This window comes from Oryctolagus cuniculus, chromosome 17, assembly GCF_051225735.1.
Source record: "Oryctolagus cuniculus isolate XC-2025 breed Fujian yellow rabbit chromosome 17, ASM5122573v1, whole genome shotgun sequence".
In the NCBI taxonomy this organism is placed as follows: domain Eukaryota; kingdom Metazoa; phylum Chordata; class Mammalia; order Lagomorpha; family Leporidae; genus Oryctolagus; species Oryctolagus cuniculus.
This window is the reverse complement of record NC_142883.1, coordinates 70,247,647-70,273,044: the sequence shown is the minus strand read 5'-3', so window position 1 is coordinate 70,273,044 and position 25,398 is coordinate 70,247,647. Positions and strand designations below refer to the sequence as shown.

Sequence of the window (25,398 nt, the reverse complement as noted above, 5' to 3'; positions counted from 1 at the left end):
ACAGATTAAGTTGTGGACATTCCTATTTCATTTAACATCATAATGTTTGAATTGAAAGAGAATCCTTCCAATGGACTGGTGGAATTGGACTATTATCTGCAAAGTGTTATTCAACATAAGGAAAGAAGAGGAAATATTTAAACATAAAATTTTATTTGAAATTCTTTTATGAAGAAGAGATAGAATGATTAGTATATAAACGGGGATTTTATTGCTTTTTCAATAAACATGAAACTAACATCTAAGTAAGACTATACAGATTTATACATTTGTGTATAAAATATATCACTTTATATCACTTATTTTAGTTATTTATATGGTGTATAAGACTAAAGTAAGTGAAATTAATTTATATTCAGAGGAAAGATAGATCTATAGGATTAGAGACATGGGAAGCAGACTTGAATTGTAAAGTGGTGTCTATTATTTATTTGTTTACTTTTAAAATGTGGAAAGAGAGGAGAGATAAAGAATCTACCATCCACTGGTTCATTCCTCATGTATCTACAGTTATGGAAGCTGGGCAAGGCTGAAGTCAGGAGCCTGGAACCCAATCTGAGTGTCCTACATGAGTGGAAGAGACCCAAGTACTTAATCTAGTATGTGTTGCTTCCCAGGCTGAGCATTGTAGGAAGATAGGCTTGGAAGGGGATCCAGGTGATGAACCCACAGTCTTATATGCAACTGAGGCACCCCACATGGTGTGTTAACCCCTCTGCTAAATGCCCACCCATGCAGAGGAGTTTTTAGAACAGCAGTTTCAGAGCTGCGACGAGCATGATGATTGGGAGAAGGGGGAATTTGAGGGCACCCCTGGTGCAACACTTATGATGATGCTTGTGCTTCAGATGCTGGTGCACACCCTGGTAGGCAGAAGGTGATGACTGAAGCAGTTGGGTACCAGTTTCCCAGGCAGGAAACTCATTCTTAGTTGTGTTCTTGCTTCAGCATGGCCCAGCCTCAGATGTTGTGGGAAGCTGGGGAGCATCTGCCTTTGTATCTCTTCTTTGCCTCTCCAGACAAGGAAAATAAAAATTACAAGTATAATTAAAATGAACATACAACTGTATAGTATTGAGAGCCTAGTGTGAAACTCCCCAGGTGTGTGGCACACTCTGGATATGCTGAGCATCATTGGTTATCTTTAAAAGGACTCTACATTATTGTAGGACATTATGGGGATTACAAGGGTCATATCTATTGCTTATAACATAAGGCATAAAGATAGCTCTGATGGTCATTTAATCCTTTATCACTGTCCCTAATACAATTTTGCACTTGAATGATCTGGAGAGAATAACTGTTCTTTCCAGTAGACTATGATGCTTTCCCAATGAACACCTGTGCATGCTATAATAAATGATTCATTGAATTGCCCACATCAGAAATCAAATTCCGATCTATGGAAACTATTTCACAATCAACCAACCTCTGCTAAAATATGCATTTTCACCTGTCTCTCTTGGAACTGAAAGAAAACAGAAATAGAGAAACTTTTCCCAGTGAATTAATGAGAACTAGACTTGACTACACAATGTAAGGAATACACTTGCCATTTACTCTTTGTCTCTTCTCTGGTTGTCATGGTGATCTTAGCTAAAACTGGTACAATATTAAACAGAAATATTCATATACATTTATATCATTCATAAAGTAGTAAATGCAATAAAGACATCAAGATTCCATAAAGGTAGTTTTAGAAAACATTGTAAGCCTTCTCTCTCTTAAGGAAATGGTCCTAAAGTTTAAATCAATTTTGGAATCCCTTTCAAAGTTTTTTTTTTATTTGACAGGTGGAAATTAGACAGTGAGAGAGAGAGAGACAGAAAGATATTCTTTCCATTGGTTCACCCCCCCAAATGGCCACCACAGCCGGCACTGCACTGATCCAAAGCCAGGAGCCAGGTGCTTCCTCCTGGTCTCCCATGCAGGTGCAGGGCCCAAGCACTTGGCCATCCTCCACTGCCTTCCCAGGCCACAGCAGAAAGCTGGACTGGAAGAGGAGCAACAGGGACTAGAACCTGGCACCCATAGTGGATGCCAGTGCCACAGGTGGAGGATTAACCAAGCGAGCCATGGCACTGGCCCCAAGAGTGCTTTCAAAATACAGAAGGGAAGATATTTGGCCAAGTGGTTAAAATGCATATTAGGCCATCTATGTCCCACATCAGAGTACCTGGGTTCGATACTTGGAACTGACTCCCAATTCTTGCAACCTGCCAGTGCAACCCTGGATGACAGCAGGTGGTGGCTCAATTATTTGGGCCCTTGTCATCCCTGTGGGAGACCCAGATTGCTAACTCCTCCTTTCTGTCTCAGTTGTTGCAGGCATTCAAGGAGTGAGCTAACAGATGGGTGCTTTGTCTTTCTGTATTGTTCTTTTCTCTCTGCTTTATGAATTAAGAAACATACAGATCATGATTAGTTTCTAAAGAGGAATATTCTAAATAGTCACACCACTTTATTCTGTTGTGAGCAGTACAGAAATTTTGAGACCTCAATACTAAAGAGCTATTTAGAATATTATTTAATATATTTAATGACATTTTCAATTATATAAACGACAGACCCCTTATCTTTTCTGTTGAGGAATAGTGTTTTTTTCTTCATACTATTTGTTGTTCTCATTACTTAGTTTAGGTTTAACCTTACAAGTAATAAATAAACTGAGAATAGATCTTTGTAAAAATTGAGAGTGTGAATGGGAGAGCGAAGAGGAAGAAGGGTTTGAGTTTGGCCAGGAGGGAGGGTAGGGTAGGAAGTGTAACTATGCCCCTAAATCTGTATATATGAAACACTTGAAATGCATTACAAATAAAATTTTATTACATATAATTATATATATTCATAAATTAGGCATTCACTTATCTTTTCTATTTAATGCTTGCTACATCTTTGTTAACTTAGAATTAGAAAAAAAGCAAATGAGATGATTAAAGAAAAATATATTAAAAAGTGAGGTGAAATCACTCTGAAACTGAATAGAAAAATAATTTAGAAATCTACATGAACAACAGTGATTAACAACAACAACAACAAAATCCTACAAGAATTTGAAGGTGAATAAGAAAAAAAAAATTCAGGAAAACTTATTGTTTAATCAGAAGAAAGTAAATGATTTGTACACCTAAGCAAAAGTTTATATTAGTGAGGATATTGTTTACTTAACATGCTACATGAAACAAACACTTTAGGCTCTATTCATTTTATTACATGTTTATAGATTATAGAATTGACCATGGGGTGTAAATTAAGCAACCACATTTGGAAAATGCTCAGTTATAAGAGTTTAACAGGGTAAGTTATCTGAATAGACACTGAAATGAGCACCCAGAGGTTACTTTCAGGTGCTTTAGTGCTTCACATGGGAGAGTCTGATTTCATGAAACTTAAGCTTTAAATGAGGGTGCTCATACCTGTTCCATGACCTTCTCCAGTCTCCGTAGACTGCGTTCCCTTTTCTGAAATAACGTTGCTGAATTCTGCTCACTTCACTACATAAAACTCTAAAACAGAAAGGATAATCATTCCCACATCCCTGGATGTCTGTCATTGCTTTTGTACAAGCCTTGCACAATATGCAAACATGTAACTTTTGGGGGTAAGAGTTCCAGAAAACTTGTGCTCTATTTCCTTGCTAGTCATACCGTAACTCTGTATTCCTAATTTTCCATATAAAGATTATGAAGATCAAGCCTTATGCTATTTCACCTCTGTTTCTTGAAGTTGGATTACAGAAGCTCTCCCTCACTCTTTACTTTTCACAGTAAATCCTGAGCAGCCATTCTTTAGGTGATAGTTGGTAGTGTAGTGGGGGAATGGGCATTTAGAGATGAACGCGTGAAGGAACCATGTGCAGAGCTACATAATAGACCTTCTTTCTACTGCATTAACACTGGGTAGAAAGACCAGCATAATGGGATGTTTAAGATTATTGGTTTACGCCAGCGCCGCGGCTCACTAGGCTAATCCTCCACCTTTCGGCGCCGGCACACCGGATTCTAGTCCCAGTTGGGGCGCCAGATTCTGTCCCGGTTGCCCCTCTTCCAGGCCAGCTCTCTGCTGTGGCCAGGGAGTGCAGTGGAGGATGGCCCAAGTGCTTGGGCCCTGCACCCCATGGGAGACCAGGAGAAGCACCTGGCTCCTGCCATTGGACCAGCGCGGTGCACCGGCCGCAGCGCGCCGGCCGCAGCGGCCATTGGAGGGTGAACCAACGGCAAAAGGAAGACCTTTCTCTCTGTCTCTCTCTCTCTCACTGTCCACTCTGCCTGTCAAAAAATAAAAAATAAAAAAAAGATTATTGGTTTAATAAATAAGTGATTGGTGGAGTAGATCTTAAATCTCAAGTATGGCAGCTTCCAAAATGTGCCTGCAAATAAAGTCAAAGAATTAACCATGGAAAAAGAATTTGAAGTATGTAAGGATTTATGCAATGCTTGAATGCTCCAAGGAGTGACAGGACAGAGGTGAGAGGAGTGGGCTGGTCTTTAAGTGAGAGCAGAAACAACATTTTCCAAAGTAACTGGAAAAGATCAGGGCTGCATGAAAAGCGGAAGAAATTATTTGGACAGACAGTGATGTAAAAGATGACGAAATATCTATCAATGACTTCATCTTCGTTTGTGTTTGCATATAAACTTTTTAAAAAATTCACCGACATAAAAATTATATGTATTTTTGGGAACTATGTGATGTTTCATTACATGTATATGTTGTTTAACAAACAATCGGTGTAAATATCTTTATTCTCTCAAGCATTTAGCATTTCTTTATACTGAACATATTCTTTATACTGAACATATTCAAAAATCCTATCTTGTAGTTACTTTTGTACAGAAATATATTGTACATTAACATTATTTACCCTCCCCTCATGGTACAGTAGCATCCCAGCACTGCTTACTCCTACCTAGATATAGCCTGGTACCCATCCATCAACCTTTCCTCATCCCTTGCTCCTCAATTCATCACTGCACTTTTAAGCTCTGTGAAAATACCTATTTTTTAGACTCCACATATGAGCCAGACCATGGGGAATTTGTCTTTCTGTGCTCATCTTATTTCACTTAGAATTATTACTTCCAACTGCATGTATTTTACAAGATTTCATCCTTTTTATGACTCAGTACTATTCCATGGTCTTACTTTGCTTTTTGTCGCTTCAACTGCCTACTGCAAACTGAATAATCCCTACAGAAGGAAAAGTTTACTTTGACCTTTGGCGGGTGGCTAGGAAGACCAAGGTCAAAGCTCTCCATCTGGTGACAGCCTTCCTGCTGGTGTCGCCTGTCTACAGAGCCTGACTTGGGCATCGCCTCTGACAAGGCAGGGATGCACAGGAGACAGAGCCAAACTAACTATGTAACAGAACCTCTCTTACAATAACACATTAGCTCCTTAATCCACTAGTCCACAAATGATGTAATCCACACACCACGATTTAATGACCCCTTGATAGTCTCTCCTAGCCCTGCGTCCTAATATGTCACCCTGGGGATCACAATTCACTGTGGATTTTCTTCAGGTGGGCATACAAAGAACATCAGGCCTTTCCTACCCAGTCACAGGAAAATAAAATAAAAGCTTTAAAAATAAAGGAAAGAATGGAAATGAAAGAGTTAACAGTAAGGGCATCACTTAGGTACATGTAGTTCACATTATTTTTGGAGTTATTTATATTATGTCTATTTAAAGATTACTGAGCAGAAGCCATGCTTATCTGCTGAGTTGTGTGCAAGGTCAAACATTTTCTCTGCTCAATAAACGATGACCCATAATACCACTAAGTAAAGAAACAAGAAGACTCCACTGAGAAGGAACGCTAAGCATCCTTACTACCATCAACCAACTCTTTCTTTTGAGTGTGTTCCCCTTTGCTTCTGACTGTTCTTGTTAGAGAAATGCCAGCTTCATTTATCAAGTATATATTCAAATCAGGAAATCATCTTTCTGAGAACCAGAGTGATAAAATGGGACTCTAAAGTCAATCTAGAAATTAAACATAGGCAGTGCCTTTCACAGTTCTTTGGACTAGTGAATAATACATTCATAAGTGTAGACAGATATTGAATTACACAGGCATTTGGGGAAGAAACAATATTACACTTTTTGCCTCTAGTGTTCAAAATGGACTTTGGAATAAGCAAGGTTTAAGCTAAGTGCAGCTGGAAGAGTAGGGTAGAATATAAAGAGGGGGAAATGTGGAAACAAGGTAGTTTTACATTAAGGGGTAATGGTGTGGTAAAGAATAGTAGTGGAAACTGCAATGAAATTTTTATGTATAAAGTAGCATAGATTCATAGAAGTGCATTTTATGAATAGGAAAAAATACTGGAAGGTAAGGCAGCCTGGGAAGATGCTCTTTTTAGTGCCTTCAATTGAAGGTTATGGTATTTAGCATCTTCCTTGTCACTAAGGACCACTGAAGATGTGGAGAGGTAGAACCATAAAGAAAAGATGTTCTAGAAGAGGAAACAAAGAGATTGTGTTCAAGATGGATGGCAGGAAAACAGTAGATGCAGTGAAACCTCAGTTCCTGTATCTGGACACGAGGTGGTGGGATGAATGCAAACCACAACCTAGTGAAATGGAGACAGAAATGCATCTCTGGGGGATCCAGTGATCTTTGTATGCTACAAAGCTTTCACAGAGGTTAGTAACTGCTAAGTAGAAGAGCATGGGATGGGCAGCGCGTTTCTATATTTTAACTGGTTTAGATGAATTATTGCTTACAGTTATATACCTTATTAAAAGGAAAGCATCCTCTAAAGAAGTATTTAGATCAAGGTAAGAAAAAAAGCCCAAGAACACTCAAACCCTCCACACATGTATAATTTTTAACTTTAGATCATTTTCTCATTCAGGCAGATTTACTTACATAAAATTGTCCAACAAGCTCCTCAGGGAAACACAGTAGTGCAAGTGCACTAAATTGTCACTGTGATTTACAACACAGTAATCAAACACACGGAAACCCTCTAAAGTCAGTTCATATATTGAAGGCAACCTATTAAGATGTTAACTCTGTAAATGGATATGAGATACAGGGGAATACAGGAATTTATATTAACTCTGTAAATGGATATGAGATACAGAGGAATACAGGAATTTATATCAGATCATTTCAGGAAAGATGAATCAGTTTTGATGTGTAACCTCTGCGGAGAAAAAGGCTACATAGTAGGTATAATATAAAACATGGATTTTCAATGATACTCATAGAAATAAATGTAACACTTGAATTATTATCATAGAGAATAATAAGGACAGGTTCCTTATTTAGTTGACCCTGAATAGTATTGATGCTTTACATGTAACCATTATAGGGAGAGCCTGGAGCAACATTTTGCTGCTGTATTATTATTACACTGCACTGGAGGCAGTACATGTATAAAAAATAGAACAAGTTACATAATGTAGCTTGGTCTCTGAGGGTACCATCTACTAAACATTAGACATTTCAATAGTTAAATACTTATATTTCCACTCACTTTTATACTTATTTTTAAAATTTTTTTATAATGAGTCTTTGTATGTGTCTGTGAGTTCATCATACTGGGAGTTCAATGGATTTTACTTTTAATTATTTAATTGAGAGAGAAAGAGAAAGAGAGAGAGATGAGAGAGAGGTCTTCCGTCCACTGGTTCACTCCCCAGATGGCTGCGATGGCCAGAGCTATGCTTATCTGAAACCAGAAGCCAGGAGCAGCCTCCTAGTCTTCCATGTGGGTGCAGAGACCTAAGCACTTGGACAATTCTCCACTGCTTTCCCAGGCCACAGCAGAGAGCTGGGTCAGAAGTGGAGCAGCCAGGTCTCGAACCAGCACCCATATGGGGTGCTGGCACTGCAGGCACTGGCCCTACCCGCCATGCCACAGCACCAGCCCTTATACTAATTCTTAATATAATTGTGATTAAATGAATACAATGGAGGGCTTTGTGGAATACAGGTATTTATTCATAAATCATAGAAATCCAAATTATAGCTTACCTTCCCATCTTCTCATATCTTTGATATTGGAAAAATCAATTTAAAATAGCCAACACTTTTTTCTTCACTTATTTGCAGAAAAGATAATTCTTATTTCTCATAGGGTTAAAATTGGTAATTATTGTTATCTTTCATACTTTTTCTGATTTTTGATTTAATGCATAATTATTCACTTTATAAAATTCCTTTCATTAAGGTAAGTATATATTTTTAAAAGATGTATTTGTTTATTTGAAAGACAGCTACACAGATAAATGGAGAGACAGCAGAAGGAGGATATATATATATATTCATACAGAGAAAGAGAGAGAGAGAGAGAGAGATCCTCCATCAACTGGTTCCATCCTCAGATGGTTGCCATGGTTGGCCAAAGCCAGGAGCCAGAACTTCATTCAGGTCTCCATTTATTTTTGTACATATTCTTAATATAATTACATTATATACTCTATGTACGTATAACTAATTAATATGATTGCGCCACATGAGTGGCAGAGATTCAAACACTTCTGCTGTTTTTCTTGGGGATCTGGTTCAGAAGTGCATCAGGTAGAATACAGCTGGCTATGCCACAACACCAGCCCCAATTTTTGATGTTTATCCATGAGGATCCTTCAAAAATTCTTGAGAAAACTGAATGAAAAGATAAATGTTTTCTGTTACAAAATTTTTAAATCTATCTATCTATCTATATATGTATATGCAATATTCAACAATCTTGTGGAAAACAAAAATTATGGAAAAATTGGATTTCAAAACAACTTCAAAATAAACTATTACATTATATTCTGAGGATTGTATCTATGAATAACATGGAATCTGATATCTTTTTATTTCTATGAAATAAGCATGAGAATTGAGAACTGTGTTGCAGTAATTATCATGCATTTACTGTGACCCTGAGGATCTAATGTTTTAATGAATTCTTTTTTTTCCATTGTTTCATTTTTAAAAAACTTTTATTTAATGAATATAGATTTCCAAAGTAAAGCTTATAGATTACATTGGCTCCCCCACCCAATGACTTCCCTCCCACCCGCAACCCTCCCCTTTCCCACTCTCTTTCCCTTTCCATTCATACCAAGATTCATTTTCAATTTTCTTTATATACAGAAGATCAGTTCAGTATGAATAAAGTAAAGATTTCAACAGTTTGCACCTACAAGAAACACAAAGCGAAAAATACTGTTTGAGTACTAGTTATAGCATTAAATCTCAATGCACAGCACATTACGGACAGAGATCCTACATGAGCAGTAAGTGCACAGTGACTCCTGTTGTTGACTTTACAAATTGACACTCCTGTTTATGGCATCAGTAATCTCCCTATGCTCCAGTCATGAGTTTCCAAGGCTATGGAAGCCTTTTGAGTTCACTGACTCTTATCTTATTTAGAAAAGGTCATAGTCAAAGTAGAAGTTCTCTCCTCCCTTCAGAGAAAGGTACCTCCTTCTTTGAAGACCTGTTCTTTCCACTGGGATCTCACTCACAGAGATCTTTCATTTAGGTTTTTATTTTTCTTTTCTTTTCTTTTTTTTTTTTTTGCCAGAGTGTCTTGGCTTTCCATGCCTGAAATACTCTCATGGGCTTTTCAGCCAGATCCGAATGCCTTTAGGGCTGATTCTGAGGCCAGAGTGCTGTTTAGGACATCCGCCATTCTATGAGTCTGCTGTGTATCTCGCTTCCCATGTTGGATCACTCTCCCCTTTATTTATTCCATCAGTTAATATTAGCAGGCACTTGACTTGTTTATGTGATCCCTTTGACTCTTAGTCCTTTCATTATGATCAATTGTGAACTGAAATTGATCACTTGGACTAGTGAGATGGCATTGGTACATGCCACCTTGATGGGATTGAATTAGAATCCTCTGGTATGTTTCTAACTCTACCATTTGGGGCAAGTCAGCTTGAGCATGTCCCAAATTGTACATCTCTTCTCTCTCTTATTCCTACTCTTATATTTAAAAGGGATCACATTTCAGTTAAATTTCAACACTTAAGAATAACTGTGTGATAATTACAGAATTAAACCAGTCATATTAAGTAGAACAGAAAAAAACTACTAAGAGGGATAACATATTAAGTTGTTCATTAACAGGGCTATGCTGATCAAGTCACCATTTCTCATAGTGTCCATTTCACTTCAACAGGTTTCCTTTTTGGTGTTTAGTCAGTTGTCACCGATCAGGGAGAACATATGATATTTGTCCCTTTGGGATTGGCTTACTTCACTCAGCATGATGTGTTCCAGATTCCTCCATTTTGTTGCAAAGGACCGGATTTCATTGTTTTTTTTTTTTTTTTTTTACTGCGGTATAGTATTCTAAAGAGTACATATCCCATAATTTCTTTATCCAGTCTACCGTTGATGGGCATTTAGGTTGGTTCCAGGTCTTGGCTATTGTGAATTGTGCTGCAATAAACATTAGGGTGCAGACCGCTTTTTTGTTTGCCAATTTAAATTCCTTTGGGTAAATCCCAAGGAGTGGGATGGCTGGGTCGAAAGGTAGGGTTATCTTCAGGTTTCTGAGGAATCTCCAGACTGACTTCCATAGTTGCATGACCAGTTTGCATTCCCACCAACAATGGGTTAGTGTCCTTTTTCCCCCACATCCTCGCCAGCATCTGTTGTTGGTAGATTTCTGTATGTGAGCCATTCTAACCGGGGTGAGGTGAAACCTCATTGTGCTTTTGATTTGCATTTCCCTGATTGCTAGTGATCTTGAACATTTTTTCATGTGCCTGTTGGCCATTTGGATTTCCTCTTTTGAAAAATGTCTATTGAGGTCCTTGGCCCATCTCTTAAGTGGGTGGTGTGTTTTGTTTTTGTAGAGTTTCTTGATCTCTTTGTAGATTCTGGTTATCAACCCTTTATCTGTTGCATAGTTTGCAAATATTTTTTCCGATTCTGTCGGTTGTCTCTTCACTCTCCTGTTTCTTTTGCAGTACAGAAACTTCTCAATTTGATGCAATCCCAATAGTCGATTTTGGCTTTGACTGCCTGTGCCTCCCGGGTCTTTTCCAGAAACTCTTTGCCTGTGCCAATATCTTGAAGGGTTTCTCCAATGTTCTCTAATAACTTGATGGTGTCGGGTCATAGATTTAGGTCTTTAATCCATGTTGATTGAATTTTTGTGTAAGGTGTAAGGTAGGGGTCTTGCTTCATGCTTCTGCACATGGAAATCCAGTTTTCCCAGCACCATTTATTGAATAGACTGTCCTTGCTCCAGGAATTGATTTTAGATCCTTGATCAAATATAAGTTGGCTGTAGATGTTTGGGTTGATTTCTGGTGTTTCAATTCTGTTCCATTGGTCTATCCATCTGTTTCTGTACCAGTACCATGCTGTTTTGATTACAACTGCCCTGTAGTATGACCTGAAATTTGGTATTGTGCTGCCTCTGGCTTTGTTTTTGTTGTACAAGATTGCTTTAGCTGTCTGAGATCTCTTGTGCCTCCATATGAATTTCAGCATCATTTTTTCCAGGTCTGAGAAGAATGTCTTTGGTATCTTGATTGGGATTGCATTGAATCTATAAATTGCTTTTGGGAGAATGGACATTTTGATGACGTTGATTCTTCGAATCCATGAGCATGGAAGATTTTTCCATTTTTTGGTATCCTCTTCTATTTCTTTAAGATTTTGTAATTCTCATTGTAGAGATCTTTGACGTCCTTGGTTAAGTTTATTCCAAGGTATTTGATTGTTTTTGTAGCTATTGTGAATGGGATTGATCTTAGCAGTTCTTTCTCAGCCATGGCATTGCCTGTGTATACAAAGGCTGTTGATTTTTGTGCATTGATTTTATATCCTGCCACTTTGCCAAACTCCTCTATGAGTTCCAATAGTCTCTTAGTAGAGTTCTTTGGATCCTCTAAGTAAAGAATCATATCGTCTGCAAAGAGGGATAGTTTGACTTCTTCCTTCTCAATTTGTATTCCTTTAATTTCTTTTTCTTGCCTAATAGCACTGGCCAAAACTTCCAGAGGTACGTTAAATAGCAGTGGTGAGAGTGGGCATCCCTGTCTGGTGCCAGTTCTCAGTGGAAATGCTTCCAACTTTTCCCCATTCAATAGGATGCTGGCCGTGGGTTTTTCATAAACTGCTTTGATTATATTGAGGAATGTTCCTTCTATACCCAATTTGCTTAGAGTTTTCATCATGAAAGGGTGTTGAATTTTATCGAATGCTTTCTCTGCATCTATTGAGATAATCATATGGTTTTTGTTCTGCAGTCTGTTAATGTGGTGTATCACATTGATTGTCTTGCGCACATTAAACCATCCCTGCATACCAGGGATAAATCCCACTTGGTCTGGGTGGATGATCTTTCTGACGTGTTGTTGCATTCTATTGGCCAGAATTTTATTGAGGATTTTTGCATCTATGTTCATCAGGGATATTGGTCTGTAATTCTCTTTCAGTGCTGCATCTTTTTCCGGCTTAGGAATTAAGGTGATGCTGGCTTCATAGAAAGAATTTGGGAGGATTCCCTCTTTTTCGATTGTTCTGAATAGTTGGAGAAGAAATGGGATTAGTTCTTCTTTAAATGTCTGGTAGAATTCAGCAGTGAATCCATCTGGTCCTGGGCTTTTCTTTGTTGGAAGGGCCTTTATTACTGTTTCAATTTCTGTTTCAGTTATGGGTCTATTTAGTTTTTCTATGTCTTCATGGTTCAATTTTGGTAGGTTGCATGTGTCCAGGAATCTATCCATTTTTGATAGATTTTCCTGTTTGCTGGCATACAAGTCCTTGTAGTAATTTCTGATGATTCTTTTTATTTCTGTGGTGTCTGTTGTTACGTTTCCTTTTTCATCTCTGATTTTATTGATTTGGGTCTTTTCTTTTTTTCAGTTTGTTGGACCAATGTGGTGTCAATTTTGTTTATTTTTTCAAAAAACCAGCTCTTCGCTTGGCTGATTTTTTGTCATGTTTTTTTGGATTCAATCCTGCTGATTTCTTCTCTGATTTTGATTATTTCTCTTACCTTACTAGATTTGGGTCTGTTTTGCTGCAGATTTTCTAGATTCTTGAGATGCGCTGAAAGCTCATTTATTTGGTACCTTTCCAATTTCTTGATATAGGCACCTATTGCTATAAATTTGCCTCTCAATACTGCTTTTGCCGTATCCCATAAGTTTTGGTATGTTGTGTTGTGATCCTCATTTACTTCTAGAAAGTTTTTGATTTCTCTTTTGATTTATTGAATGACCCAGTGTTCATTCAGGAGCATGTTGTTCAGTCTCCATGTGTTTGCATACTTTCTAGTGTTTCCTGAGTTGCTAATTTCCAGCTTCATTCCGCTGTGGTCTGAGAAGCTGCATGGTATGATTCTAATTCTTTTAAATTTGCTGAGACTTACTTTATGGCCTAGTATGTGATCAATCCTAGAGAAGGTTCCATGCACTGCTGAGAAGAATGTGAAGTCTTTAGATGTAGGATTGAAAGTTCTGTAGATATTTGTTAGATCCATTTGGGCTATAGTGTCAATTAAATCTGCTGTTTCCTTGTTGATGTTCTGTCCGGATGATCTGTCTATTTCTGAGAGTGGAGTATTGAAGTCCCCCAGTACTATTGTATTGGAATCTAAATCTCCCTTTAAGTCCCTTAACATATCTTTTAAATAGACCGGTGCCCTGTAATTAGGTGCATATACATTTATAATAGTTACATCTTCCTGTTGAATTGATCCCTTAATCGTTATATAGTGCCCCTCTTTGTCTCTCTTAACAGTTTTTGTATTAAAGTCTATTTTGTCTGATATTAAGGTGGCTACACTTGCTTTTTTTTGTTTCTGTTGGCATGGAATATCTTTTTCCAACCTTTCACTTTCAGTCAGCATGCATCTTTGTTAGAGAGATGTGTTTCTTGTAGGCAACAAATAGTTGGGTTGTGTTCTTTGAGCCAATCTTTTAACTGGACAGTTCAGGCCATTCACGTTTAATGTGACTATTGATACATAGTGACTTTGCCCTGCCATTTTCCCGGAGATATTTTCTAGTATATGCTTTGAGCTTCCCATGATCTTTTACTGGTAGGTTTTCTTCCTTTACCTTCTTTTATATTGATGGCCGTGTTTCTGTTTCTGAGTGTAGCACATCTTTAAGTATCTTTTGCAGGGCCGGACGAGTGGACGCAAAGTCTTTCAATTTCTGTTTGCTATGAAAGGTCTTTATTTCACCTTCATTCACAAATGAGAGCTTAGCAGGATATAATATTCTGGGCTGGCAATTTTTCTCTCTTAGTACCTGTGCTATGTCTCGCCATTCCCTCCTAGCCTGTAGTGTTTCTGATGAGAAGTCTGCTCTGAGTCTAATTGGACATCCTCTGAGAGTAATCTGATGTTTCTCTCTTGCACATTTTAGGATCTTTTCTTTATGTTTCACTGTGGTGAGTTTAATTACAACGTGTCATGGTGAGGATCTCTTTTGGTCATGTTTACTAGGGGTTCTATGAGCTTCCTGTACTAGGATGTCTCTGTCTTTCTCCAACCTGGAAAGTTCTCTGCTAGTATCTCACTAAAAAGGCCTTCTAATCCTTTCTCTCTCTCCATGCCTTCAGGAATTCCTTGAACTTGAATGTTGGTTTTTTTAATAGTATCCTGTAGATTCCCAACAATATTTTTTAGATTTCTAATTTCCTCTTCTTTTCTTTGGTTTGACTGTATGTTTTCCTGTGCTCTATCTTCTAAGTCCGATATTCTCTCTTCTGTTTCACTGACTCTGTGTTTTAGACTTTCTAATGTGTTTGTCATTTGATCTATTGAGCTCTTCATTTCATTTTGATTTCTCTTCACTATCACACTTTCCTGTGTTACTAGTTTCTGCGTTTCATTTTGATTCTTCCTTAAAATTTCATTTTCATGAGTGAGATTTTCAATCCTGTCCAGGAAGGATTTCTGTAGTTCAAGGATTTGCTTTTGAAAACTTCTAAATGTTCTTATCATATACTTTTTGAAATCCGTATCTTGCATTTCTTCTACCTCATCGTCTTCATAATCTTGGCTTGGGGTGTTTTGTTTATTTGGAGGCGTCATAGTGTCATCGTTGATCTTGTTCCCTCGATTTTTGTGTTTGTTGCTTGGCATTGTTGATTCTTCTTCCCTCAGTGTGAGCTTTTTATATATATATATATATATATATATACTATGTCTGTGTTAAGTGGACTGTCAGCTGTTGGCAGAGCCTTGGAGGCTTGAGATGGGTGTGGCCTGAGAGCTCTGCTTGGTTCTTCCTGGTTAAGGGTGTGCAAAGGTGACACCCTCAGGTTATGCGTGGTAAATCTCTCTCTTTTTATTTATTTTATTTTTTTTTTATTCAGGAGGTAAGTAATACTGCATGGCTGATCAGAATTGATGGTATTTAGCTTCCGATCTCTGGCTTCTACCCAGAGTCTGTGGAGGCTCTGTTTCTCCTGCGGACTCCCACTGGGTTGCCTAGGCTACTGAATTGTAGTGCCTCAGTTCCTTAGCTCTACCCTTTTGTTATGTATATCCCGAGTGGGGCCTGCTCTGTCTCTTGCTCGCCTTTGCAAGGTTGGCGGAGACAAACTCGCCTGTACCAGTAACCCCCACCTTTTTTTTTTCCTTCTCTCCTGTAGTCAGTCTGGTGAACTTTCCCGCCTCAAGCCCGCTTCCCTCTAAATTCTGTCTGCCGTTTCCCCGCCAATGTCTCGGGTTACTGAGCTCACCTCCCCTTACAGCGCCGGTGTGGACTCAGAGCCCTGGGCGTCCCTGCTCTCCCCGCTGGTCGTCTGTGTCACATCCACTCCCCTTCCAGCACTGGCGCGCAGACCCTGCAGTTCCCGTGGCTTGGCTTCCACGCGGTGGGCGACCTTGTTCTCCCCATAGGTCCTCCAAGTCACAGCCACTAGATCCGGAAGAGTTTCCTCTGCAATTTTTCCTGATCCTTTTTCTGAGGCTACCGTAACTCCACTTTTATTAAACTAAATTTTCCCGGACTATCAGTGCGCACCCTTACTATTCCGCCATCTTGGCTCCGCCCTTAATGAATTCTTTAAAAGCAAAAAAAAAAAAATCTATCTGCAATCTTGTCATGAACTTTCTAAAAATATACGAAGTCTAATTTCAATTATGTATGGAGTACAGTGAGACACTTTGACACAGGTATTCAATGCATATCGCTCCACAGTTGTCAATAATTTTCACCCTGTCGATCCTTCAGGCTCCTCTCTATACTGAGTTATTGTGAAGTAGCGTCACCTTACCAGGCTGTGTAACACCAAAAATCTGTTCTTTCAATCTGACTCTGATCTGGTACTCATTATCCCGCTTCCCTGTATCTTTTCCTCCTCTGCCCTCTCCACATGCCTCTAGGAATTGCCATTTGATATTGTGGTAAGTTTCTTTTGTTTAGTGTCCACACTTGAGGGGGAACAGGTGATATTTGTCTTATGTGTCAGTGTGTCTTATTTCATATTGTTTGTCTTTGTAAAAATATTCATTTAAATTGGGGTGAGAAGATGCTTTCTTGTGATTTTAATATGCATGTGTTTGATGAAGAGTGACATTGAGAACTTCTTCACATATTTTTTTTCACTTGTATGTATTCTTTGGAAAAATGTCTTTTTAAGCCTTTTCCATTTTTTGGTCAGATTTTTTTTTTTGCTTGCAATTGAGCTCTTTGCATTTCTCACACAATTGTTTATGTTAGCTCCCTATCAGATGCATAGTTGCCAAGTATTTTTCCCCGTTCTGTAGTGTGTCTTTTCACTTTGCTCACCATCCCCTATGCTGAACAGAAAATGTGCAATTCGATGTAATCCCATTTGCCTATTTTGGTTTTGTAGTTTGTGCTCTGGGTGTCATATCCAAAGTACAATTGCCCAGATCAATATCATGAAGCATATACCTTGTGTTTTCTTCTAGTAGTTTCACAGTTTTAAATCTTTCACAAATCTTAATCTAGTTTGAGTTGATTTTTGATTACGATGAGAGGTAGAGATCTATATGTTTCTGCTTGTAGATGTGCAGTTTTACCCTGTCATTTATTGAAAAAAAAAAAACTGTTCTTTTTGGGGCCGGCACCATGGCTCACTTGGTTAATCCTCCACCTGCAGTGCTGGCATCCCATATGGGCACCGGGTTCTAGTCCTGGCTGCTCCTCTTCCAGTCCAGCTCTCTGTTGTGGCCCGGGAGGGCAGTGGGGGATGGCCCAAGTGCTTGGGCTCTGCACCCTCATGGGAGACCAGGAGGAGGCGCCTGGCTCCTGGCTTTGGGTTGGCGCAGTCTCGGCCTTAGTGGCCATTTGGGGAGTGAACCAACGGAAGGAAGACCTTTCTCTCTGTCTCTCTCTCTCACTGTCTATAACTCTACCTATCAAAAAAAAGTTCTCTTCACATTGTGTGTACTAAGCACCTTTATCAAAAATCGGTTGGCTGTAAATGCATTAATTTATTTTTGGGCTTGCTATCCAACAATTATTTTTGTTAGGACTGCACCTCAGATTGATAATATTTTCTTAGGAAACTATTTATTAACATGAGAATATGTATAATGTGTAGTTCTTTATTTTGATAGTTGGCTTCATGATAGAGTGGATTTAATTTTAATTAATTCATCATTAAAACATGGTTTTATAAATTTTCCTGCCACCAAACCAGATCATATTCCAAACTAAATTGTTATATTTAGTATAACAGTTCATTTTAATCTATTTAGTTGAGATATGTTATATCAGATATATTAGAAACCTTTTTAAATTTAAAATAATTAAGAAATTAAGAAAGGTCACTCAATTTTTAAAGTCACATTTCTAATAAAAATACCTTAGTTGAATTCAGTTTTATATCTTTTGAAGTAATTCTATTTTTTCTAGATTTTGAAGTTTACTATTTTCTCTGGTGTTCATTTGGTACATGTCTCGCTTACCATAAGCATGGAACATTAGGAGTCTAGGGATCGCCTCTGGATAATGGAGTAAGAAAATTTGTCTGCAGACTGCTGCTGGCATCTCCCTGGTCTCCTCAGGGAGGTATACTGTGTCCTGGGTCCTGCATTGTCCTTTGTGATGCTTGCAGGAAAAACTGTTTCCCTTCCGTTGCAGTCAGTTTAGGTGACAGGAGACTACAGCCAGGGATCCAGTCAGGAGGAGAATAGTGTCTGACAGTTAAAACAAACATAAATACTGACATTCACATATTTTCTGTTGTCTTATTTGTTTATAGCTTTCTCAAGTTTTATTATTGCTTGTCCACATTTTGTTTATTGTATCATTCACTGTGTCACCTAAAGTGAAGTTTTCTCTTTTACTTCGGTCTCACTGCAACGCATTCCCTTCCACTTGAGCTGATACTGACTTTGATTTATGGTACATTGTCCCATTCTTAGTAATGGGAAAAATTAGCATAGTCAGTGCAGACATTTTCTCAGCATGAGATACCTGTTTTGCATACATTTTGCTCCATCTTTGCTTTAGGCTTTTATAGACTACCATGGAGCTATTAAATACTATTTTAAAACCAATCATCTCCACCAATTTCATCTTACTTTCAGCCACCTGCACTGTAAAACATGACATAGATGTGGGATATATATCTTCCTAATTGTTAATATGATTAAATGACAACATATTCAAGCTTCTTGGTCCAGTGCCAGACACATAAAAGCTATAAAAATATTTGCTATAATTACTAATAGATTATACTCCAAAATATTCAAACAATGTAATTTATACAAACTATTTAATTGATCTTAGTTCAATTAAATAAAAGATCAATACTTAAAAAGTTACAACCCATATATTTGGAAGTTGAAAAAAATACACAATAAATAATGAATATAAGAGCAGTATTTAAAAATCTACCTAGAATTAATGGATAATGGAACTGCTATACATAAGAAAGGTCTAGTGACTCTGCTAATAAATAAATACATAAAGAGAAGTAAAAGAAAATTATACCAGCAAATGTATATATTAGAAAAATAAGAACATTTAGAAGCATTGATTATCAAACATAATGCTTACAAATGAACCAGAGAATAAACATAGATAAAAGTAGAGGAAACAGAGTAAGTATTTTTCAGAGCAAAAATTAATGAAATACAAAACAAAGATATGAGGATAATCAAATGCAAAAGTTCAGTGTTAAAATTATTTTCCAAAAATACAACCTAGTGAATAGTGAACAGAATTCTGATGAACCATTCTTATTTATGGTCTGGAATTGTAAAAGAACCAAGTTATAAAACAATTCTGTTGAGTTACAAATCAATAAATGAATAAAAGCACAAGTCTGTATTACCCATGGGGTTTTGTACTGGGAAATTTGGAGTATTGTATTGGGGTTTGTGGTGAAATGAGAAGGCTGCACCAAGATGGCTGCTGGCAAGCACACATCAGTTATTCACGAATGGCTTCGGAACCCACCTGGCAAAGAAGCCAATCTGCCCCTTGACAGGACTGGCTGCCTCAGCTATATAAGCTGTTGTACCAACTGAAATAAACGAGTCTACGGGCTGCTTGCCTCTGGTCTGCTTTCACCCAACTCCCAGTGTTTGTGTCGTGACTCCATGTCTCTTGCCCCCACTGTGCTCCTCCTCTCAGAATGAATCCATAGCAACATCTGGCGCCCATTGTGGCAAGGCTTAAGTAGCCCATGTTTTAGATATTTTTCTATGAATAGTTTAATGCCTGTAGAGATCTCAGGTTTTATGGGGTCTTGCCTTTGTAGCTATATTTAGCATCTAATTACAGTGAGATTTTTTAAAAAGATTATTTATATTAAAGGCAGAGAGAGAGAGAGAGAGAGAGACTTCCATTTGCTGGTCCACTCCCCAAATGGTTACAACAGCTAGGACTGGGCCAGGATGAAGCCAGGAGCCAAGAGCTTCTTTCAGGTCTCCCACGTGGATACAGGGGCCCAAGCACTTGGGCCACCTTCTACTGCTTTCCCAGGTGAATAGGGGGGCGGATCAGAAGTGGATCAGCTGGGACACAAACTGACACCCATATGGGATGCCGGTGCTGCAGGCAGCAGCTTAACCCATCACATCATGGCACTGGCCCCTAGTGAGATTTTTACAGGGATTTCCCTACTAGCCCTTCTTTCTGTGATCTTCACTTTCCATACAGATAGATCCACTTGGGAGGCAATATAGCCAGAGTTCAGAGAAAGAGCTACAGCAGAGTGTATACAGGTAGCTAGGGCAATCAAGAAAAAATGGTCCTGACACAGGACTAGAGGTGTGTCCTACTATGACAGTCATTAGACAAGGGAGCTCTACCTAGTAGGGGAACTGAGCATTCAGGCTTATACAAAACCCTTGGGGCACTGTTGGGAGTCAATAAAACAATCTAAAGTATAATAAACACTTTCTCTTTGGTCAGCCATCTATCCCTGCAATGATGCAGGAAATCATAAACAAGAATTGGGTTAGAACACATGAGGGCCTCCAGTATCTGACAAAAATTTAATTTTGTTACCTGCCATGTCAACGGTTACCCGAGCAAGTCTCCAAAATGATGGTTAGCAGTCCAGCTGGAGCCACTGGGAGACCGTGACTCAATCAGCCCTCAGATCTTTTAGCCATCAGTAGTCCAGTGGTCTCCATTTCTCATTGGGGTCAAGAACAATCCTTCTTCCAATTTCCTTTGCTTTTGCAAATGGCACACTGGTTTAGACTCAGTGGCCAACAGGCTGAGGGCCCTAAGCCTGGGCTCTGCTTTAGGCTCTGGCTTTGTCCTCAGTCTCCAGGAGGGTTAACCCTGAGGTGGTCCAGTGCCCAAGGCAACATCCGTCACCTGGGCCTTTCATGCACTACTTTTATCTCTGTCCATTCCCTCTGCTCTACACCTACTGTCAGATACTTGGGAAATCATCCCTGTGAGTCCTGCTAAGCATGTCTGGGGTCCTGCACCTGCTTTTTACCTGACATCTGAGGGCTGCTTGATTACTGAAGTGCATGGCTGTAAGGGCTTGCCCTTGGGGTAAGTAGGATCTGTGTTGGTGTATTTTCTAAAGACCTTTGTTAGGCAGCTCTGAAACATGGTAGGGTTTTTATATGTATCTTGGGTAGCCTCTCTCACCTCTTAGTAACTGGCTGGCTTAGCTGAACATTTCATTCTACTGGGCAAGTTATCATGTGGTCCTGATGCTCCCTATCGTTGAAGCACATTGGGCAATTCCAGCAGGCTCACTGACATCTCTACCTGTCCTGTAGATGGTATGGGCTGGACTTAAAGCAGCAAGAGTAGGGCCACTATTTAGCCTTATTGATTATGTGTTGTTTCTTTTCAATACTGCACCAGTGAAATGGCAATAGTTGCATGTTTGGTGTAGTCAAAACAAAGAGTTACTTCCACAAATTCCTAATGAAATTAGCTGGAGTCCTCAGAAGATTGTCCCAATTTTTTTTTTTTTTTGCTTATTGTCAGATCAGACATAGAGAATGAAACACAGACTCAAACAGTCTGACCAGCTCCATCCCTAGTCTGTCTTAAAGGGCAAAGCTTAAAACTGCCAAACTCATGAGAGTGGATGGGGAGCAGGGATTTGATGGTTGTCTTGAGAGGCAGAAAATGCAATCACCTGGCTTCTTATTCTTGCTGCCTGAGCTAGGAGCTCATAAGAATGCCTCCACTTGGGGGAGTCACCATTTTGCCAATTAATTGGGCGGGAAAATCGACAGGAAGAGAAAAAAGTAGATGCTTTCAGCAGCTGCAAGTATCCAGACCAGGGTTGGAAAAAGCCATGCAACAATCGAATTTGGGTCTGTTCACGGCACAAAGATAACGGCCCTCAGCCCAGAGGCAGTGTACGTCAGAGTAGTGGACTGAAAGCAAAAGGAAGAAGTACAAGAGATCTCTATGGTATCTCAGGCCAGGGTACAGTGTATGAGAGACGGTGCTTTCAGTGAGTGGAGAAGAGTCACCTCAAGGCAGTAACTACCGCTATGTCTACAAGAGACAGAGTTAGCATGCTTCAAAGATGGGGAATATGTGAGTAGCAGGCAACCAAGATGTGACATCAGGAGATGTTAGATCCAGGGGAGAGTAGTGAGAGATAATTAAAGTGACAGGACAAGAAGAAAGGGTCAAAAACCTCAGAGAGGATCCAGATCCTTACCCAATGTCCAAGGGGACCTGACCTGTTTGAGAGGCAAGGAGCCAAAGAAAGCAAGGGTGCTTGGAGCAATCCCAACATGAAATACCAAGCTAAAAGGCAAGTTGTTCCCCACCAAGTAGGGACATGAATCATCTGCAGAGAAAGTAGATTTCCTTAAACCATGGGTCTTTCCAAACCAATCCAAAGCCAACTATCCCAAAGCATACGGGGCAGCTTCCAGGGGGAGATCAGGTGGAAGAAGCTAATGCCCAAATGGAAAGACCACAAAGGAGAAGAAAGGAATAAGGGAACCATCAAGGAAGGTTCCTGACTCACCCATCCTTTAGCATCAAACTGTATCCTGTAGTCTTAATTCTGGGGCCCAGATTGTCCTCAGGAGTCTCTTCGTGGTTGCTGGGAAGCTGATACAGAACCACTTGGGACTCCTGTGTGCCAAGACAAAGAAATCAGTCACGAGCCAACAACGTGAAGACAACAGTGTTTTATATAAAGAAAGTGGCAAATAGAAGGCTACTCCACAGTCAGAACCGCCTGCAGAACTTCTTATTCCTATCTAGCTGTAAATTAGTACCTATTAATCAGCCTTTACCCAGAGACTGACTTTCTAAACTTGTCCTGTGCCTGATTCATTATTGATTTCGTGGTCATCACAGTTGTGAACTCTGGCTTCACTGTTTCTCTAGAGGCAAGGCACTATGCACAAGTTTGTGCAAACCATCACAATAAAGTTTGTAACCATATCAGTGTATAATCCAAAAGCTGCTCCTGTTGAGCTTCAGGCCAACCAAGATGCATCTAATCTAGTCTTGATATTCTTTAAATCTTCCCTTGCAGTATTGTAACCATCCGTTCAAGCATCTGAAACCTCTCCCAGAAATCACCATCACCTGCCAGAGGGCCGCCTCGCCTGTGGATTTCAGCCTGACACACAACACTGGGTATCACTGTTTATCTTTAAATGACTCTGATTCTGTAAGTCTCAGTACAGCTGAATGTAAGAAAAGTATGATAGTACTTACTATCAAAGACATATAATACTTCCCATTGCATATAATGTTGTGGAATATCAAGGAACCAGACACTGGAGGATTCAAGTGTATGCAGGTTTTGCTATTGTGAATTCTAGGGGCATCTGGACAGTGCTTTATCCACTGAATTCTGTTCATCCTCATGAAACTCCACCTCACCTTAGTATGGGATCAGCTACCCACAGCCATTCTCTCAAATGAAAACGAGACATAGCAGTGTTATCATAAATAACTCACACTAGTAAAAAGTTCACTCCCATTAAATACAGCAAAGTAAAAGGCTAATGAACTGGTAACATCCTAACCCTTGAAATAATGTGCATCTAAGGTACTTCCTTAGGGGTGCCTGTGACTACCTAAATGTTATCTCAACAAAAGGGAGAGGACAGTTTGCCATGAGGGAAAGCAGGTCCACAGATGCTCACACTCTGCTCCACCTCAAGCATCACTGGGTCTCGTCCCTCCTCTGGCCCGTGCCTAACTCAGCACCGTGGAATCCTGACACACTCTCCATATTCTTCCTGCTGAGTGTGTGTATGTCTATCTGTGTGCTCTGGCGTATCTCCCACACGCAATCCTGAATCTGGGGAAACTGGACAGTGTAGTCTGATCTCTATACATTAGATGCATCCATGAGAGATGCTTTCATGCATTTTCCTAAAGCATCAGGTGGGGAAGTGAAGAACCCACCCGAGAGCAGTCCAGAACACGAGAGTGTACCCACCACTGTTTTCTAGATGCGTCCTGGAGAAGCCTCCTGAAGCCCCTTCTCAGCTCTCAGGGACACACAGCCTGGCTCCTTTTCCTCTCTGTGGATGAAGCTTCAAAGTGCCCCAAGGTACAGCAGTGGCCCCTCAACATTCACCCAATGAAAACGGCACTCCAGTCCTCACAGAGAAAGCAGCAGGCAAGACATAAGGGGGAACCTGCACATGCGCACCAGGTGGGACGGCCACAGCACGTTTGGGCGCCACCTGCAGGCCCTAGTAGTAACGCAGGACATGCCAGTTCTGTAGAGCGCTGGGTTCCCAGTGGCCCTTGCTGCTCCACTGGGAGAATCAATGAACATTCCTACTTAACATATGCCAGGCTGTGATTTCACATGCACCAAGGAAGACGGCAAGCCCCGAGTATTCTGTCTGCATGACACCAGATGAAGACAAAAAAGAAATAAAATACAAAGTCACTACAAAACATTTGATGAATTTTCTTTATACCTGCAATGAAAACTTGGAATGAAAATGCTAAAAGTTACCATTTACAATACCATGCAAAAATAAAAGACTTATAAATCCAGCACAATATGAACAAAAATATCTCACAGAACTGTAAAACATGATTAAATAAATGAAATACAAGTCAATACAAATTTTTTTTATGATAAACAGAACATGAGCATGTCAATTTTCCTCTCATCTTGATATGTAGGGTAATCTCAATCAAATTTCCACTGAACTGCTTTGTAGATAATGTTATGTAGATAACCCGCTGTGCCACAGTGCTGGCCCCTCCCCTCTAGTTTTGATAGTAGCTAGCTAGCCACCTTTTCCAAATGTGTGTGTGTGTGTTTTTTGAGAGGCAGAGTGGACTGTGGGGAGCAACTCAGACTAGACTAAGTTACTGGAATTAAGACTTATTCTATGCATCTGCTCTCCCACAATATGGCGCTGAGAGAGACCAAACAACCTCTACACAGCTGCCTCTCGCCAACTTGACTGATGAGCTGCAGGAGCTGATCTTGCTCCTGATTGGAGGAGAGCAGCGTACTCGGCGTGTGGGTAGCAGAGTTGGGATTGGTGGAAGAGGACTATAAAGGAGGAGAGAGACAACATGCACCAGGAACATCTAAAGGAAACATCTGAAGGAACATCCGGATAACATCTGAGCAGCCCCCGAGCGAGCCGGCTGGTGGTGTGCCGCTCCTCCATGGAAGTGGGGAAAGTGGCAGGGGGAGCCGCCCCTCCACGGAGGTGGAGGGGTCGGCAGCCAACCCGGGAAGGACCAGCAGCAAACCCGGGAAGGGGTGAGCAGACAAAAGAACAGCGCAGTATCTAGTGTCGTTCCTCCATGAAGAGGGGGAGCGACAGTGGACAGTGAGAGAGAGACAGAGAGAAAGGTCTTCCTTTTGCCGTTGGTTCACCCTCCAATGGCTGCCGTGGCCGGCACGCCGTGGCCGGTGCACCGCGCTGATCCGAAGGCAGGAGCCAGGTGCTTCTCCTGGTCTCCCATGGGGTGCAGGGCCCAGGGACTTGGGCCTCCTCCACTGCCTTCCCTGGCCACAGCAGAGAGCTGGCC

The 25,398-nt window shown here is 40.1% G+C and overlaps 2 long non-coding RNA genes across 8 annotated transcripts in view; one reads left to right on the top strand and one right to left on the bottom strand.

The window, feature by feature from the left end:
- Nucleotides 1–23,821, top strand: part of LOC149121362 (uncharacterized) — a 115,945-nt gene extending 92,124 nt beyond the window's left edge. The window contains exon 4 of the long non-coding RNA XR_016223768.1: nt 22,910–23,821. This is a non-coding gene — a long non-coding RNA (uncharacterized LOC149121362). The remainder of the gene's footprint in view (nt 1–22,909) is intronic.
- The window catches only part of LOC149121361 (uncharacterized), a 48,688-nt gene that overhangs the window by 5,827 nt on the left and 17,463 nt on the right, over nt 1–25,398 (bottom strand). For 3 of the 7 annotated variants that reach the window (XR_016223761.1, XR_016223766.1, XR_016223767.1), the window contains 2 exons: nt 23,969–24,242; nt 22,391–22,500 (listed from right to left, as the gene is read on the bottom strand). This is a non-coding gene — a long non-coding RNA (uncharacterized LOC149121361). Of the gene's footprint in view, nt 1–9,040; nt 9,147–17,879; nt 18,111–22,390; nt 22,501–23,827; nt 24,243–25,398 lie in introns of those variants that run through there. The other 4 variants (XR_016223763.1, XR_016223765.1, XR_016223762.1 and 1 more) reach the window with 4 other exon arrangements.